The sequence below is a fragment of the Pygoscelis adeliae genome, unplaced genomic scaffold (assembly GCF_000699105.1).
Source record: "Pygoscelis adeliae isolate BGI_AS28 unplaced genomic scaffold, ASM69910v1 Scaffold14, whole genome shotgun sequence".
NCBI lineage: Eukaryota > Metazoa > Chordata > Aves > Sphenisciformes > Spheniscidae > Pygoscelis > Pygoscelis adeliae.
The window spans coordinates 12,874,224-12,893,797 of record NW_008825109.1 but is presented as its reverse complement, the minus strand read 5'-3'; the positions used below and the strand labels follow the sequence as shown (position 1 = coordinate 12,893,797).

Here is a 19,574-nt window from a genome sequence, read left to right as displayed (position 1 = left end):
ATAGGAAATTCTTCAGAAGCTACGACTGAACTATAAGAGTAAGGAATTAATGCAAGCTGTCAGGAAATAATGTGCTGCATGGGTAAAGGCAGACCCAGCTGAGCTAAAGCACTGCACTGTAAGAAAAACACAGAAGGATCTCATTTAATCACCTGCATAAATATAAACTTGGAATAGCTTAATTGAACAGAAGAACCTTATGACATGATGCTTTTTTTTTTTTAAACACTACACTTCATAACCAGTTTTAGCAAAAGCTTTACAAAAGCAACAATCAAAAGCTAGTAAACAAACAGACAAGTGTCCAGTGAATGTGTGATGCAAAGGTTACCCTGTGTTTCCAACAAGGAAAAAGAGGCAGGAGCAACACTGGGAATGAGCAATAGGAAGGGGCTGAGCAGAACTGACCGAGATGAAAGCAGAAGTGACCCTGAGACAAAACTGAGGTGCCCCAAAGTGGTATTACAGTGAGCACTGGAGAGTTTCAAAATCCAGAAAAGCACCTTCCTGACCGGATTTCAGATGAAGAGGTTGCCAATGGAAGTAACCCATGTGTGATACCTGTACAGCTTTCTAGCGCGACAGGCCTATATTGCAGCATTTTGAGCATTTTGAAGGAAGAGCTCTAAGGAAAAATGTAAAAGAAGAAAGTGAGGTAGCTAAACTAGTAAGTGACAGAGGAAAACAGAAAAAAAAAAATCTCATGGAAAAAACCATGGGAAACGCACACGGAAAGCTTTTATTTCAAAACTGAATTCTTAATTTCAGGCCAAAGTCCATCTGAACTTCAGTTAGGATTTTTCTTTGCTTGCTGTTAATAAGGTGGTGAAAATCACTTCGTCACCACTTTGGTGTTCTCAGAGGTAAAGACTGAAATATTTCACCATCAGTGGACCCAAATAAATGAAAAGATCTCTGTATAACAAGACCACTATTCTTTCCTAACTTCTTCTCAAGTAACGTGTTGGAAATAAATCCTTTGAATTTTATTCTGGTATATTTTCCACCAGGGTATGATGCACACTATCTTATATAGTCCATTTTGCTAACTTTTATGATGTCACATTAAACTGCTGAGAAGAGATCAGTTGTTACAGAGTCAACAGAACAAAAAATTCAGTCTGTTTTTGTGTTTTAACTGTGAGGCTTTGAGTATGTATAGCTATCAAGAACAAAAAAAAGAAAGGAGTGTACATGACTAGAAAATAAACAGAAAACTGCGGAACTAGTACTGGATTTTATTCTAGGATAATGGGCCCTGATACCTCCCCTTCTCAAAGCCCATTTCCCCTTCTGTTTTGTAAATTTTTTTCAAGTATTTCCTATATTTCCCATTGAAAGCTGCGTTTTCCTGTTCTCAGTCGTGCCTCATTACCCATGTTGTGTATAAAGAGGAAAGGGACTTCGGTCTGGCTGGAAGATGTTCTGTGAGATGACACATGATTCACTCCAGAACATTTTAAACATTGTATATGTGCAAGCAATATTGACATTTAACTCGAGATTTGGGGAAAAAAGCATGTTTGAGGTTCTTAGCACCAAAAATCTTGTTTGATATTGTTTTCTGGAAATGCCACCTCACAGATGGAGTAAAGCAGCAGTCTCGCTTCTAATTTCATCCATCAGTTATTCTGGTCTGATAGCTGTACACCAGCAGTCTCCCATGCTACCATAACACCGTGAGTTCACTTTCTAGACTGCGTCATAGATTCCTCACTGCTTACTGGCTCATTACTCATAAACACACTCTACCAAATTATTTCAGCTTAAACCAGATTTTTCAACATACACTTCTTAGCTGTAATGTTGCACTTGTTTGTAACAGGCAAAATGTCAGAGACCACAGAGATTTGATTTGGGTATGCTCTGAAAACTTTGAAATCTTACCTAGCATTATCGGCCTCCTTGTGGTGTCCCATCCTCCTCCCTTTTTCATAACTTAGGTCACAACAGACCCCTGTTTGTTTCCTTTTCTGCTCCTCGATTTTCACAATCTCATCACAAGTCTGACATCTATTGTAGAAATACTCTTGTGGAGTTTCCTTCAATTCCCACTGCAAGCTCAGATTTCTAAATTCTGATTCCTTTGATACTGATCCTCAGTGGGATTTTTGGCAATAATAATTCTTCTCACCAGTTTCTTAATTTTTAAAAGGGATATAAAAATAACTGTTTACCACAAAAATATCAGTTGTTTTGTGCTCAGAAGGTGAGTACTACTTTGCGTGAAATACAAGCCCAGCACGGAAGGGCAGCAGAAAGGCCAAATACTGTTTAATTCCTACATCGGCCCTATCATTATTTCAACGTCATTTATCATCTTTGAGGTGTTCAAATAGATGTTCTTCAGCACCTCAGCAGACCAACCACACAGCAGAAAAAATCATGGTACAGACAATATCAAATGCATTGTCTAAAACCTGCAAAAAAAAGTGTTGAATTTAGTGGTAAAAAACTGAAGGTACACCCTGGAAAAACATTGGAGGACTGTGGCTGATAAGGAATCAAACAGTTTATGGAAGGAAATAGGCAACTACGCTCTCCTCTACAACTTAAAAGCAGATGGGATAAACGCTGCAGAAAGAGAAGTTTGTCTGTTTGTAATGCATGCAAAGATTTGTGTTTTGGTTTTTTTTTTCTTTTCTTTTTCCTTCTTCTTTTTTAACCAAACCCAAGGGAACAGAAACTTTTCTACATGAGAAGATAAAAACAAGAGTGGATTTTCAAAGTCCACACCACTCAGGTGGATTACACTGCTTAAAAATAAAGCAGTCACTGACGAGAAAATCTCTTTTTCAAGATTCTTCTTGACATACTCTGGTACTACTATAAATTTTTAACCAGTTGAATTTTACCAAACTTAACTCCAACTATGGACCAGCAACCATGGTGATAAGTTGGTCATCTTTTAATGTTATCTAGACACGTCTTTAACTGTAAAGGTTCCGTATACCTTTGAAAACACTATTTAGTAAGTATAATTTTAGTGCACACCTTCTACTCCATACCCTCACAGTTCCTAGTATTTTGGATGTATTATGGAAACCTGCTTCTACCTAAGTTTGCTTTCTAGAACCCTTACCTTGCCCACATCCTTATATTTTCAGACCATGTGGTTTTTACTCCATCATGAATTATACTCTTGTTTTACTTTAGCACCTTCTTTCCTGCATTCCACATAGTTGGATTTTCTTTTTCTTTTTTTCACTCATATGCAGAACACAACAAATTGGAATTTTCTTCATTTTCTTGAAAGACAACAAACATCTCCAACATGCCTTCTGCTCCCTTACTCCAGCTATTTTTGTTGATGTTTTCTATTTGCTCTAACAACAGACTTGTTTTGGATTTCCTGGTGTATTTTGTCTGCAGCCTATGTTTGCTTTCCAATTTGAGAACTTCATGGCAGACAGGGGTTGTAAATTTTCCTTGTAGAGCATTGAGGCAAACAGTCAGCACTTAATAATATACCTGGTTGCTCAGGACGAAACAGACAGGTGGTTTTCACCATGTTATGAGACACACTCTGCCCTACAAACTCCCCAGCTCACATCAAAGGAGAGAATCTGAACATTACTTTAAACACTTTTGACAACAAGTTACCTATCTACCTACATAACTTTGATGGTATTTGATGCATTTGTCAGTGTTCAGTATCCATCATCTTTTAAAGGAAGATATGGTAGTCTACTGCAGCTCTAGCTAGCATAACAAGACTTTGCTCTTTACCATTTTTTATCAAGAGTTTGTCATTTTCGTGTTCTCCAAGCTTATTCATAGTATGTTACTGAATCCATTGGCAAAACACAAGCTCCATGTACTCATCTTTTACATGTGCAAAAGGATTTATTTAGCATTAGACACACATTCTCAGCATTGTACATGTCTGTTTCTTTTAGTGGTAAGAAAAGGCTAAAGTGAAATCCAAACAAAATTACCACAATGTTCAAACCCCAATTTATCTTCAACTATCCTATACATAGGGGATCTTCCCATAGGCACTTTCTTAGCCATTTAGGAAGCTGCCATCCTGAAGCTGAAATAACATACAATTTGTTAGGGTTTGGGGTTTCTGGTTGTTTTTTCTTTTTTTTTTAATCTATCCACAATTCACTAGTAAGTACTGCCCTTTATTTAAGCTTTACTGAAGTGGGGCTTTCCTATTGAATTTTCAGTGGCACGTTTCAGATGTCTCTGGGGACAATGGACCTATGGATGGAGAAAAAGCAAAGCACAGAGAATTTTCTCCTGGACCAAGAGCTCCAGGAGGGTTGTTCCTCCTCATTTCAGAAAGCAACGCAGGTATTCAGGCACAGTACCAGGAAACACAACTGCAAAAAGGAGCCATGATAAAGACTGAAGAGACTTCTTTTCCCAAATGTCATCCACTAAAGTAGCGCTTGCCTTACAAATCTGTTTGCCAGACATGAAAAGTTATCATAATGAAAGAAGTTAATTTTTTCTGACCAACTCTTTACAAGCTTAATAATGAAAAGCTCTGTGCACAGATTCTCCCTGAAATGTTAAAAAACTGTGTGTGTTGGAGGTGGGTGGGGGTGAAGTAATAGGAGAAGGGGGAAAATGATGGAGGGAATGGGAATATAGGCTGAGGAGAACACAAAGAATCATCTAGTCCACCACGCTTCTGCAAGGCAGCACCAGTTATTCTTGACTTTCCTAACACATTTGGCTAATGACTCAATTCAAACTTTCCTTGTAAATCAGATCTTCAAGACCTCTAATTATCATCATTGTACTCTGCCTCCTTCTTGCTGTACAGTGCCCAAAGCAGGGTATCACACTCCAGGCTACCAACACACTCACAACTAAGCAGCGAGTGTCAGTCAACAGCAATTGCACTCACTGAGCAGACGTGCATTTAAACTGAACTACTGACAGAGAGAGAAACTCAGGCCCTGTTCCTAAATGGCTAAAGCTCATTTCTCAGATATACACGATATCCCTTTAATCATCTGAACTTGGAAGCCAGTTCTAACAAGAGACTGGATAGCTCAAAATAAAAGGCTCCCTTAACTGCATCACAGAAAAATGCAAATAATAAATATTTAGAATATATTCGCTCTTCAGTGTCTCTAGTAGTTGAATCAGCACTGATCAGAAATAATCTCAATTCTGAAGCATTTGATTAGCAACGAATATAGAAATGGTCTTAGCAAAACAGGTGAGGAGGGGATATATTTGTCTTCAGTGCTAGTGCCACAGCTAACAGCCCAGCACAAGAATAGAAGGCACAGTGCCCACATTTCTGGCTGAGAGCAGATATTCCTTCATAAGAAATTTAAAAAGCAATGGTATAATTAGCTTGAATGACAATCCTATTAAGAGCTGTGTCTTTAAGCCTTCCTTAAACAATGCTGAAACATTTCAACAGGATGATATTAGGAAACAGCAAAATGCCAAGGGACTTTCAGCCCAGTTAAACAGAGGGCTGAGGCTGGGAGAAGGCAAGTTACCGGACTCACGCAGCCAGACAGTGGGATATGGGGCCTCCATGGAGACCACCTTTGGTTTCCCAAGGACTCTGTCTTGCTAGTCATGCTGCAGTACGTAACACTGCTTTGGCTACAGGTGTGTACTGCACAGGTTTCCCAGGTGCTGGAGGAAAACCTAAAGGAGATGAAAGCCCAGGGCAGCAACTTACTGCATGGCTGCATTCAAGTTTATTTGCAGCGTTATGACCTGTGTGCGGGTCTCATATAAGATATATTTATAATGGTGTAACATGCTGACCTTGAGTAAATCAATAAACACACAACTTTTGGTGGTTTCAGTGGTCTTATTTACATGCATAAATGAGGCTTATCCACAGCCAAAGCCTTTGAACTAGATTTTCCATATGTTTCTGCTATCATTTAATTCATTCTGGCTAAGAAGGAACAAGAAACCTCACAGCTTAAATTGATAATTTGTTAATGTTTCACATTGTACAAAACCACAAGCACAAAGATTAAAGAAGTACAAAATATGTGTTTGTCACATGATACAGTTAGCAGGAAATATTTTAGACAATTTTTCCTCAGAAGAGGCTGGTTCATTAAAAGCAAAGTTATTTGCAAGGAAATGTGTCAATTCATTTGCCATTTAAAAGAACAGAGAGTGTTTTGAAATTGCTCAAATATTCTATTTAGATATTTTCAAGCTGAAAAAGTTCTGGTTTAAAGTTCAAAATTACCTTTTTTTTTTTTTCTTTTTCCCCCAAAGACTAATATAGGTATGTAGAAAATCAAACCAAAATGAAATATTTCAAAATTACTGATACTAAATATTTAAGTTGATCTGATTCACCTTCCCCCAACCTTTATAAAATAATTGATATTTTATCTTTTTTTACTTTTTCAGTGAGGAGAAAGTTCTGAATCTTCAAAAAATTCTTGACATACATGATAATTATTTCTGATCCATCTTCAAGTTCTGTAAAGTCATTTCATAGAAATTTTTGAAGAATATTTTTTAAAAAATATCTTGAATATATCTTTCTTTCTCCTCCCTGAATTTTTTCATCATTGGGGATATATTTTTTTAAAAATAGTCTTAATACTAATGAGTCCTCCTTTTTCTGTGGCTTACTCTTCCCAAGGCTTTACTCAACGATTTCTAACATTATAGACTATTTTCTTATAGCAACTAATTATGAAGCCACAGACAGACGTCTTTAACTTAAGATGAAGAATAGGTATCTGGAAGACATAAGAAATGCTGGCAGAGATCCTGATCTACAAGAAAGTATTAAAATCAGCAACTCAAGTCCCAAGGCAAAAAAATGTTCTAAATAGAGATAAAATGCAACATAAAGCAGGGGTTTTCAAATTTTTTCTGGGTGAAATAGGGTGCATTGCACTTGCTGAACTCTGGAATACTACCAAAAACAAGGATATAGATGTTCAGAAAAGGATGTCCTTGCAAAACTGGCAATAAATAACAGCAACGGTATCATATATATACATAAGAGTTTCTCCACTCACAGTCATCAACCCACTGGCCTCTTATAAAATTGTACTCAGTGTCTGGCAGAGGTTTATACCACAGAAGGGTATTGCCTCAGCTGTTTTAAGTACACTGGACAGGTTTGTTGCACTTGAGGGGAGATATGTCCTTGGTGGCTTGTCTTCTGCATCTATCAGTCAAGGCAAGATCTTCACCATCCAATAAACTGCCTTCTTCATGCCCCTTGATGCACAACCCCAAAAGACTTTTTGACATCTCCCCCCGTCAGGTCAGCATTTTACTTTCCAACTAATAAGAATACGATTAATCAACAAGCACTCAAAATTCTGCAGTTACCAAGGACATAAAGCCCCCAATATTTAAATAATCTATTTTTTCAGTAAGCTACTTATTTTGTCTAACCCATCTGAGCTTCTATGAAAATTGACCCTTTACACAAAAAGGTTATGTACAAAACTGCAAGCTAGGCTGTGGGTCTGGCCAGGGCTGGTCTCTAACATGAATAGCCAGTTCAGGGGAGTAACCACTAACAAGTCTTAATTGCAACAGACTGTGAGTTAAGTGCCTAGGTAGTGTTCAGTTTACACATTTTCACATTTAAATGTCTGTATTTTTGTAGACATTTCTAAGTTTGATGTTGAATGGCATTTTGCCAGGAAAAAAAAAAAGACATAACAGTTGGGTGTTAAAATCCTACCTTCTGGGCAAACAGTGATTTAAATGTAATTTAATATTAAATGTATGTGCATGTGTTAGTAAATACATACTTGTAAAACAGTCACTGGTAACACAGATTTGAAGTCTTTATATCAAGATAGAACATTTATAATATATCCAGTCATTACAACGTAAAAAAAATGGTCTGCTCTACCAGCAGCCAATATTGCTGAAATCAGCATTTTCACTCTGAAGTTATTAACATCCTGCTTATTGATTATCATCTGTTTCATTGCATCCTCAAGATGCCCCAGGCACAGATCAGATGCCACGTGCTGATCTGGACCCTCTGTCTCAGAGACGTGAAAATGTTCAAGCCAGAACACTCTCGTTTACCAGCACTAGAACCTTACCGAGTTATTATGTTATTACGGACAAGAAGAATACATAGGACAGTTTGCTATCTTTACTACCAAGGCCGCATTTTGAATCCCTCACTGAATCTGTCAATGCTTTTGTAACAATTTACAATATTTCATACAGAAAAGTTAATCCAAATATTTAAGTATGGACTACATGTTAAGTTTTATATAAAAAATTATTTGATCTGAGCAGTTGTTTTTCTAACTCAATCTTCCGCAAAGTATTCCATTATTCACACACTTCAAAAGAGGGCTTCAATTCTGCTTAGTCAAGAAAGAGAGATTTAAATGGAAAAAGCAACTTCCATGCACAAAAGTCCAACTAAGAGGAAACATCTAGAAAACATTTAATTTACTCAATGTCAGTATTTCCCTAAAATAAAATGTTAAGTGTTAGACTCTCACTTGACAAGGAATGCTACGAGTCACATCTGTGGAAGTAAGTAAAAGAAATATATGCAAAGGTCAGGCAATATTACACACAGCAACTTAAAAAAATCTTCTCTTATTATTTAGCAGCCTGGTCAATAGTCCAAGACCCTCAGGCTAGTAGGTTCCAAACTTCATTTTTTAAAAAATTAACTGGAAGACATAGGTATCAGTAATTGGTGCAGTGCTAGAAGAAGCATCGTTAAGAAGATGGCAGGTACAGCATTCTTCCCTTGTGCTTGTTCCAAGCAGCAGTGGTAACTAAAACTTCTGGTGTTGCAAAAACTTTCTTCTGAAACAGGGATTTCATTTTAATAACAACATTGCCAAGGGAAATACTAGTTCTAACAAAATCAAGTGGATATTAGGACAGTTTGTCCTAAAAATCTATATTTAGCTAAATCAAAAGATCTGTAATCTCCTCTCAACAAGATTTTAAAGCCTAGCACCTTTTATGAATTTTGTTCTAATTTATTTTTTTCCAGATAGTTCAACTAAGGATGCATTATGTACGCTTATAAGTACAGAGTTTCTTCTGTTTTCTGTTCTGAGACAAATTAAAGGTCAATTTTCAGCATGTTATATTTTTCTTATTTTCTGAGTATTTACACATCTTAAAAATTAGGATAAAGGAGCTGAAATCTAGGGTTTTAGGGTAGCATTTATTTCACTGCACTGAAAACAAACAAACAAACAAAAAAGCCCAAACTTGCTGCATCTATCTGGTAGCAAATAAAATCGCTAGCAAGGAATCGCCTCTCGTGTTTTCATGAAATAAATGTTAATTGTTGTCCAGATAGATTTTGCATATTTGCCACAGCTCAGCTATGAACTACTCACAGAAAATCCTAAGAACACAATGTGAACATAAAATGCTACTGTCTGTTGTCTAAAGACACTTCAGTTTTACAGTGGGGGTGTTGATGCTTCCAACCTTTTTATTACCTGAAAACCCATCAACAGCTTTATAATGACAAATGCAACACAGTTCAATCTGTATTTGCAAAACTCACTTTTAAAAATGGCAGATGTGTGCTAGCACATCTGGAAACCACTTTTAATTATACTTTCCTCAAGTGGGAAAGCAGTAGCTTGTACCCATAGTGAAGCTTTTATATCTGACCACACAAATGCTAGCAACCACCTGTGCTTTACACTGATTTTCATTATAGAGTATATCACATTACTACCCTATTATTCCAGAACGACATTTGAAGCTGTTGTGTGACTAAGCTGCAGCAAGTGTGGTCTTGAAAAGGCCTCTACTCTACAAAAATGTAATAAACTTGATTGCAGTTAGGGTACTTACCGCTGAGGATATCACAATATGCATGCTCCTAATGTTGGCTTCTCTTGCTCTGAAAGTCATAAAAGATATACATTAACAATCATGATTACCAGTCTGGGAATTGGAATTTAGAAAACTAATGTATGCCCCCAAAATGAGATACCTTGCAAGTATTTGTAATTCCTTTCCAATATTTGTTTCTTTCCTACTATTAATACAGGAGTATTACAGTCAAATACTTTGCTTCTTCGGCCATGCTCTGAGATTACAAAATGCAATTTCAACTGCGATCTCTCAGCCTAACGGCATTTCAATTCCGTCATAAATATTTTCATAGGTTGCAAACATTGGGAGTTACATGACTAGGTTGGGCTTTCTAAACTTAACCTTCCTCCCCTATTCCCCTCTGTCCCACCCAAATGTAACAGCTTTTTTACATCACTGTTCCTCATTTCTGACAACAACAAAAAAAAGATGTTTCAGATGTCTGTGGAATCCTTTTCTTCTTTACAACACTCTTTTAATATTTTGGAAGAGTGTAATGTTGACACACAAAATTTTGTATATCGTAGTGGAAGGGAAAGGTTGAGCATTTGTAATGCTCAGCCCTTGGGAGACCCGGCATGCCCAGGACAGACTCGTCAGAAATGGACACCAGTATGTGTAACTTTGCAAAACGTAAAGTACACAATTTTACAGACTATATTTTAGGATAATTTGCTGTGCTGACCTGCACAATGTGCAGGCAACTGAAAAAAAACCCAAACATCACTTTAGCATAATTTAATCTGCTTATCAGTTACTATGCTTGAAAGAAAAGCTTCCACACTGTTACACAAAAAACCACATTCACCTGTCTCATATTTTCTGCCTTTAATTCAGGACTTAAGTTCTGTGGTAACTCATGAAGCCACAGAGGACCCCTCACAGGACTGAGCCCTCTCCCATTGCGCTGCCCACGTAACTTCACCGCGTGCTGCCGAGGGCTCTGGGACTGCAGCTGAAAGAAACTCGTCCCGCTTTGTGAAAGACTCAAAGCAGACCTCAGCCCAGGATCCCAAGACAGCCGCCACGCTCCGTGTCTACCAGGCAGAACAACAACCGATCTCTACAGTCGCAAGTACCTTGGCTTCGCTTCTGCCCTCCCACTGCTCTCCCCCCGCCACTACGCACAGCTGCACCGAGGCGCAGAAGCGTCCCAGTGCCGCTGTCTCACACCACCCAGGAGAGCTGCTGCTTCTGTGGCAGGCAGGACTCTGCGGGTCAGCAGAGAGGGAACAGCAAGTTTTGCTTTATTGTACCTTTTTTTGTCATCTCAGAGCATCCCACGTGACACCTGGTAGGCATTTAAACATTCACCCAACTATTATGCATTAAAATAATGTAGGGGGTGTTCACTGGGTTGTATATATAACTTTTGCAAAACTGTTCGTAATATTTTAAGAGATTGAATATGTTAACAGTCCATAACCCCGCTGCTGTAAAAGCATAACCTGACTTCACATTGCAAATACATTTATTATCTGTGCAAAGAAGGCATAATATTCATCCTCCTACTCTATAATCTGTGGTAACAATTTTAGATTGCTAAAAAAATTGTTCATTTCTGTGACTTGCTTAAACCTAAAAGAAAAAAGGATCGTGGTCTACTTCAAAATACAGGCACACTCTGGATGTAACTTGTTAAAGGTTTTCCAACTAAATACAGGGCAAACAAAGACTGAAGCACTCTACAGTACTCTGCAAAAGACAAAAATATGCTTTTTTTGTTTGAAGATGGAGGTATTCTGAAATCAACCTTACTGAAAGAAAATTATGTCTAATTATCAAAATAATGTGAATTCATTTCATCTTGGACATACACTATCTAAAGCAGCACTTCAATAGGGATACACGAGAAGCCAGGTAGATGCACTTTCTGAATTCTGCTTGAAATGGTGATACGAATTGATATAATCAAGGTCAGCCACAAGAGTAATTTTTAGATGGGGAGAAGGACGAGGGAAAAGACTGCAAATAGGCAAAATAAGCACTCGGACATCTGCTTCTTTACAACACAAGGAAGGCATGTTCAAGCCTTTTACTCAGTAAATCTTCCTCTTCAAGGAGTGCCATTGAAGACAACGAAGCTGCTTGAGGAAGGTGGCAATGCCAGTCACGCTAGTGCCGCCAGGAACTAAGGGGGAAGAGGCAGCTTTTGGCATCCCGGAGCAGCCAGGTCACAGGCTGCTGGATCCAAAGAGCTGCGAAGTCGGGAGGATTCTCTCTGCTGATTGCAACGGGCCCTAGATCAGCTCCTTGCTCTTATACATCTTTAACTATCCCACTCATAACGCTGTCATCATGAGCTTAAGGATGTGACTGGGAAGGAGAGCAGAAATGTCTTTGAAGTCATGAAATATATCCAGGATCCTGGATACCTGCCATTTTAAAACAGAGTTGAACGCACTCTGCCTTAGCAGCAGGTTAATGGTCTGGCAGCAAGAAACAAACAAACAGAGAAAAAAAAACCACCATGGATGCATCCTCCCTGCCTAACTCCCTCTGATTCCAGCCATTTTGGGTGCACTGGAGCCATACCCCCATAACTACCCAGACAGGCAGACCGCACGCCTGCAGCCACGCCGGAGCCTGCCCATCATGCTGCTGTCCCTGAGACCCACTGGAAACCAGCTCCAGGGCAAGGGGCTGGTGCTCGGGGCTGCACACATCTGCGAAAGGGAAAACACCTGGGCTTAGGTACAGGGTGTCGGGGAGACTGAGCAGGCAGAGGGATTACTCCTGGGAGCAGGGTACCGCTGATAAAGCCACAGCCGTTTTCCCCAAGCAGGGCTGATGTTGTGCCCATTCTCTCCTACAGCAAACTGACTGAAAATACTAAAAAGTCTTTGCAATCCTATTGGTCCTGCCAAGGGAGCTTGACTGGCAGGACAATACATGTTTGTTCTCAATTAAAAACATTATTTGGGTGCGGTAATTCTTTAAAAGCCAAGAGGAATATGATTTTGTGATTATAACCACAATTTGTCAATTGAAGCAAATGTTTTAAACTACCAAGGTTTGGTAGAGAAAGAAGAGAGAGGGAGTAATAACAAACACTAGTATGACTACATGTAGCCTTTATCCAGCCAGTGCAATTTTGCTTGTATTCTGAAATCACTGTAGCATAATCACAAACCAAAATCATAATTGTAGTGAAAAACCACATATGACATGCTGATATGGAGGGATTTCATTAGCACATTACATTACTGGATACTGCAAGTAGTCTGCCTGCTACATTCTCCTTTTCGTAAGAATACAGAGCAATCGTGGCTATTCTAATACAGAAAAATGGGAAGCAGAGCAAGAAAGAAATGGAGAGAATTTGTGTTAAATTGGATTTTCTTGTCTCCTCCTGTAGTTTTTATCACCCAGATGACAAAACATTATCATTAGCAGTTTATACCAAAAGTTAACATTTGCCCATCGTTTTCTATTTTCTCTAAACCACAAAGGTTGGAGCCTGTTATGCACTCCCCTTATCTTACTCTGTTACTTTAGAATCTAAGAGCGCACTGTGCACATTAATCTTTCATGGCAGAGTTCACTGAAGTTCTGCCAAAATTCAATAATTATGTTCCATCCAATGCAGCAATTTATTTATCTCATTGTTGGAATTTAGAACATATAGAACAAAGTGCTTAGTTTATATGAATGAAATGCTTGCTAAACCCTCCCCCCCACAAGACAAAACAAAACAACCCTGTTTCATTTCTAAAGTCTTAAAACACGCAGTAGAATCTTTTGAGGAAAAAAGCTATTTTTACAGGACCTCATGTTTTCTTGATAAACTGAGTGTTCTACAATATGTTTAGGGTTTTTTTTTTTTTCATATAAGTGAAAGTTTTTTATAAATACATTTGTAACTTTTATTCAAGTGTATAACAATATGTACCACTTACACTGCACCACTAAAACATGAAATATTAATGTCTAACGGTCATTAAAAATGCCAACTACAAAGCAAGAATTTGTATTTTAAATGGAGAATAAATTGGTTTGCTGCACTGAAATGGGTAACTGGGAGTTCAACAGTTCTATGGAGTAAAATCTAAGATACAAAATTACAACAAAGTTAAGCTTTATAATTGCAGTCTTTCATGATATGTTTGCAAACAAATAGAAAACAAAAAGCCCTCCAAGTAGGAAGATTAAAGATACGTTATTCCTGAGGGCTGTTAAAAATAAAAATGGCATAATGGAGAATACTTAATATCCTTCACCTTTTGTAGTCTCAGGAAAAGTAACTAACCAGTTATTCATCGACCTAACTGTAAGAAGAAACTTCAATCTACCAGTTTGGGATTTAAAAACAGAATATGGTGCCTATACATTTTAAACTTTACACTTAATACTTATGAATACAGAATGCTGATTTATCTGATGGAAACATGACTTCTTTGTATGTTCATACAGACAATACATTTCTTGATGAAGGAAAATGTTAATTTAGTGTCTGCAATCAAAAGCCAAATTTATAATGTTTTCAGTTTTTAAGCAAAACTCTCTGTTACCTCATATAGTAGATTTTACACTTCAGGCATGTTATCAGACAAAAATTGACTCTGGATTTAGAAACTGCTCACAAAGTTTTTGGAGCGTAACTTGCTGTGATTTATAACACAACCCTTCACCAACCAAAACAGAAATGAAAACCTCTAGAAGTAGTGCACTAACATGTGTTCATTATTTCACCGTAAAACCTTCTCAGTAAAAGAGGGAATATCACAGTAAAACATTTTAAAGTTAGTTTTGCAGTAACTAGATGTGTATATGCATATTTTAAATTAACTGTACCTAATTCAGTAACTCAGGAGAAATTACTTCCACGCACCAGCAAATAGATTCCATAACAATTTGCGAAAATTCTACTAACACATTTACTTTTGCGCCCAGTATGGTCATTTTCTGGCAATGCTTTACATTAAAATAGGATTCAACTGTAATGTATTTTTCCCTGTTGTAAAACTTTTTAGAAATCCCAGAAAAATGCAATTAAGTCCTATCCATTTTATTTTACTAATGATGTTCTCCTTCTACTTTCTTCAACATGCTAATCTTGTCTGCTTTCTTTCATTGTAAATACAATGTGTTACAGTTAAACTCGTAGGAGACTTTCGAGAATTGTAACTCAGTCTCCTGCAACGTAACAATGAACAAACTCTCCCAGGCAAGTTATATGAAAGTACAGATACTGAAGAGTCTATAAAGCTCGAGTTTTTTCCCCAATCTAGCTATATGTCTTTCATTATGTAATAAAGGAAACACACACACACACATACACCTTACAGAAAATGTACGGTTTAACAGAAGAAAGACAATACCTGTAAAGCCATTTTAACAGCAGGGACTACTGCAAAAGGGATCAAGGCTGGGGGGGCAGGGGAAGGTGCGAAAAGGCTGTTCCACATTGATATTGCTCCTGAAGTATGGTATTGCTTATAAGCAAACAACACATACAGGAAGAAACGAGCAACTCCTCGGCTATAGCCACAAGTGCTGTTATGTAAAATAAAAATACCTAACAAAAATGCTGCCTAACGCATTTTGTCTTTACATTGAATGCACACGGAAAAGACACTAGGGTAGAGTATACACAGCATGTAATCGGAGGTCCTTAATTTCCAATTGCTGGGTTGCTTTGTTAAATACAGATTAAATTCACAAAACGTTCAAGTGTACAATAATAATGTATTCACTTACAGTGCCAGACTTGTTTATATAATATCAGCGAGGAATAATCACGCATTTATTGCAGTGATGATCTCCACAAGTTTTGAAACTCTGAGCACACTTGAAATGTGAACTTTCACAGCTCCTTATTAATGTTTAGACTAACTCCCTTTCCCCCTTTTAAACAACAAAGGACAACGCAGCTCCTGCTCCCTGTCTCACAGATCAGACCCATACCCAGACTTCAAGGAATCGGGATAAATCCAAAGGCACATCCGAGATTTTCCTTGCAAATTTCCCCCCAGTGGATCTAGGCATGTATTTTTTAAACAGTTATATCAAAAAGCTTCACTCACGCAATTCAAACAAAGAAACTTCTCGAAAATGTCATTACTTACTGTTCACTGAGCATAATTTACTGAGATTAAAAGTTTAAAGATTCATCTGCTTTACGTCCACAAGGGTTTTAAGCAACCCCTAATACTGTATCCTGCTTAAATGTGACAATTAGGGCTGCTTTGGCATGTTGAAAAATATAAAGGTACCAAAGATCCTCATTATGCCTTAGCTCCCTGTAGCCTGGTTTTTGGAGGTGCGTAAGCTGCGGAAATTCAGTATGATAATAGCAACAATTTGGTACACGAGGAAAAAACAGACACACACACACACACACCCCTGAATGCTTCAGATATACTGTATAAAGTCATTTTGACATGCCTACACAACTGGTTGTGGCAGCTTTCAGACATGATTCCTAATCACAAAAAAATGCTTCAGGTTCTTTTAGAGAAAGCTTGCCGTTGGGAAGTTGATTTTGGCCAAGTGCCAAAATCATGTGCAAAAGGGGCCCTCATTACCAATTCATGGCAGCCTTCAGCGCTGACAAAAAATGTGACCCAACAGGCTAAAGCAACAACTAAAATTAAAAAGTATGAGACAAAGACAACTTACTTAATATTCCTTCCATCGCCACATTAAACTTTTCCGTAATTAAACCCTTGTTAGTTCAAAGCAGTTTTCAACTACTTTTAAATGATTGCACAGGCAGTCAGTAACAGTTGAAAGCTTTCCCTGTAAATTCTTCCCAGCTACTCCACTTTTAACAGCAGTTGGGTCCGACAGCAGAACTTTCTGCTGTGCGCCTCTGCAAGAAACCCCTTTCCAACATGAAGCGAGGCGCCCGCGCGTATTTCAGCGAAAACTAAGCAGATCATTACAAGATTTTGCAAGCGTTAAAGGCATAGGAGGAGTGAGGAGGGGGGAGGAGAGAAAGGGCTCGGTACACGGGAGCAGCTATTTCCTAAACTTTCTGAAAAAGCTTATCAAAACGGGCATGCAAACATTAAGCAATCGCAATTAACAGCGCTCGCTGCACCACTATCCCATAAAAGCAGATTTGATACACGGCCTTACCTAGATGTCGTCTGGCTTTTCTGTGGATCAAAAAGTTTCCTGCCTAAGCACAGAGATATTCTTTCACAAACCATAAAGGCCCCTTTTATTAATCCAGCACTGTAACAGCCCGCTTTCTACACCACGTTGAGAGCAGGATGCGTCAGCTTTCGAGAGAAAAAAGTCTTAATACACAATTAGTGGCAGATTGTATAATAGTGGATTTATCTTAAAGAGTGAAAAGGCATTTTTTAAAAAGCAAAGAGGGTGCGGTCAGATGTTAGGCTATCCCTGAGAAAAGGGGCCTAGGCTGCACTAGTACCTAAATACTAGCAGAAGCTTACTGGGAAGGGAGCCAATGGAATGACTTTGTTTGACCCAGCTGCCAATCTCTCCTGAAGCACTGCGCCAGACTAAACACTGACACTATTTTAACTCAAATCAGGCTACAGCAGCTGTTTGCTTTCCGGCTCTCAGCTATGCACCATGGCCATGATGACTCTGCACAGCACATATGATAGAGCTGGGGCACTTCTGCTAAAATATGTTCCATGTTTGGACTGGTGGTATAGAAGCAGGGGCTGGGGGGGCTGCTGTTTTGGGGGTTTCTTTCTTCCTTTTTTTCTTCTTTTTTTTTTTTTTTTTTAAACATCCCTGCCTCCATTTTCCCCAAAGCAAAATAAATATGAGGTTTGAGGCTCGCAGAAAATTCGGCATTGTGAGTCAGGTGAAAGGAGAGAAGTTACTGCTTGGGACTGACAAGAACCAGAATATATTATAAAGGTGTGCACGTGCATGCATGACTCCAAAATCCAGCTACAACCTGAAATTATTTATTTTCCTCTTGCTAGTTGCTCTAAAATTGTTCAGCATAAAAATAATCAACAGATTCTCCCTCTCACTCATTTTTCACTGTAAAATGAAAGAGTGAGAGTGTGTGCATATATGTATGTAAGAAAGCAGGCATTACATGTGTGCATACATGCACACATTTACATATGCATCCAGATTCTCATCTAAATTACACCAGTGCAAATTGCACTGTAGGCAATGAAGTTATTACAGGTTAAAACTGAGGGTGGAATTCGATAGCCAATTTACATATGAAAGTATATGAGACTGAAAAAACACATAAGCATTATTAGTAATAAGTATATGGCAAGGAGGTTGGCATGTCTTTTCTAATTCAAAAAAAGTCAAAGAAGAGTTGCAGCAACAGAAACAAAGCGCATACAGATGTTAAAATCCAATGTAGGCTTCTGAAGTACTGGGCGTGCAGCACAGTCCTACACGCAACACAGCGCCTACAGTATTGCAGCATTTGTACCTAAACTCAGGCACAGTACTTAAACCAAATCTTTGTTTCCTCTCACCCTGCCATGGAGTGTTGCTGGCTATTCCCAAAAACTGCATGTCATAATTTCCTTGTTCAGTAAAAAAATCAGAAGAATACCTCCACCTAAAACCAAAAGGCATAGAGAGGGAACCCAACCCTTTTTATTTAATATAAAAGTGTGAGACTTATCCTGATATGGGGTAAAGGACAAGGGGAAGGTCTGGCTCCTGACATCTGAATGCCTTCAAGAAACACTGTTGCGTATCTCAAATTCAGTATTAATACTCAACAGAGATAATGGGGGGAAAAAAAAACCAAAACAGAAATGGAAAACAAAATAAAATAAAAAAAGAAAAAAAATAATATCTAAACCATGAAAGCGGAGCCTGTTGCTCTGTCTTAGGCTGTTGTGCACCGACCGATTTCCATGAGCTGTTCAACAGCCTGCTACCAAAAACCAGTGGAAGTCATTGATATTGCACAAGCTCAAATCTCATTAACTACCTGCCCCTCTCACTGGTCCTCAAGTATATTAACAGTTTAAGAAAAGATCCTGGAAAGATCTTAAATAATCCACCATAAAATGAATAAGGATTACAAATGAAATAAGTAATGGTTAGCACAACAACTGTCCAATGTTCCTATCTAACATAAGAACTGAAATGGAAGAGGAGACCTGCATTATGTCTGAAACACCAAGAAAGAACATGCAATTACATTTACGCTAAGGAGGAAGTTACAAGAAAGACAGTTACCTACACCTGAGAAGTCCGAAATCTTAAAATGGCAGACAGGTGGGACAAAGCCAACTGTTTTTACAGTCCCTCTCTTCTCTCTCTAAGGAGCACAGCAAGCATTTATCATGAGATGAATTTGCAGGCCCCCTAAAGAAAATGAGACTCCTCAGCAAGGAGAGTGTGTGCCCTGTGAATTCACACCTTGTGTTGCACCAGACAAGAAAGGCAATACTGCAGCGATAGGTCTAGAAAGATATTAACAACACTGAACTTAGCAATGCTGGAAAAGAACAAAAGTACAAGATAAGAAACAAAACGTAGGCTGGAGTGAAGCTTTGCCAGCTCCTTGAGGCAGAAAAGAAGGTAATATGGCCAGATCAACAGACAGAGAATTTACTAACAATGTTACTATGGAACAATGTTGTTCTCAGTGAAGCCAGCAAGGAACTTATCCAAGACAGGACAAGATCAGGATGTGGATAAACGATGGTGGATAGGCACTTAAAATACTGACATAAAAAAGACAAGACTATACACTTAAAGGTGGAACACAAAGGCTTTTCATTCAAATACAGTATAATTAGCAGAAAGCTCATGCAACCTTCTCCTTCTTGGAAAGCTAACTGAAAAAA

General features: G+C 38.3%; 1 long non-coding RNA gene across 1 annotated transcript in view; it reads right to left on the bottom strand.

The window, feature by feature from the left end:
* LOC103920130 overlaps positions 1–17,175 on the bottom strand; it is a 107,015-nt gene extending 89,840 nt beyond the window's left edge. The window contains exons 1-2 of the long non-coding RNA XR_663778.1: positions 16,891–17,175; positions 9,784–9,832 (exon numbers count right to left, since the gene is read on the bottom strand). This is a non-coding gene — a long non-coding RNA (uncharacterized LOC103920130). The remainder of the gene's footprint in view (positions 1–9,783; positions 9,833–16,890) is intronic.
* Positions 17,176–19,574: the final 2,399 nt, after the last annotated feature.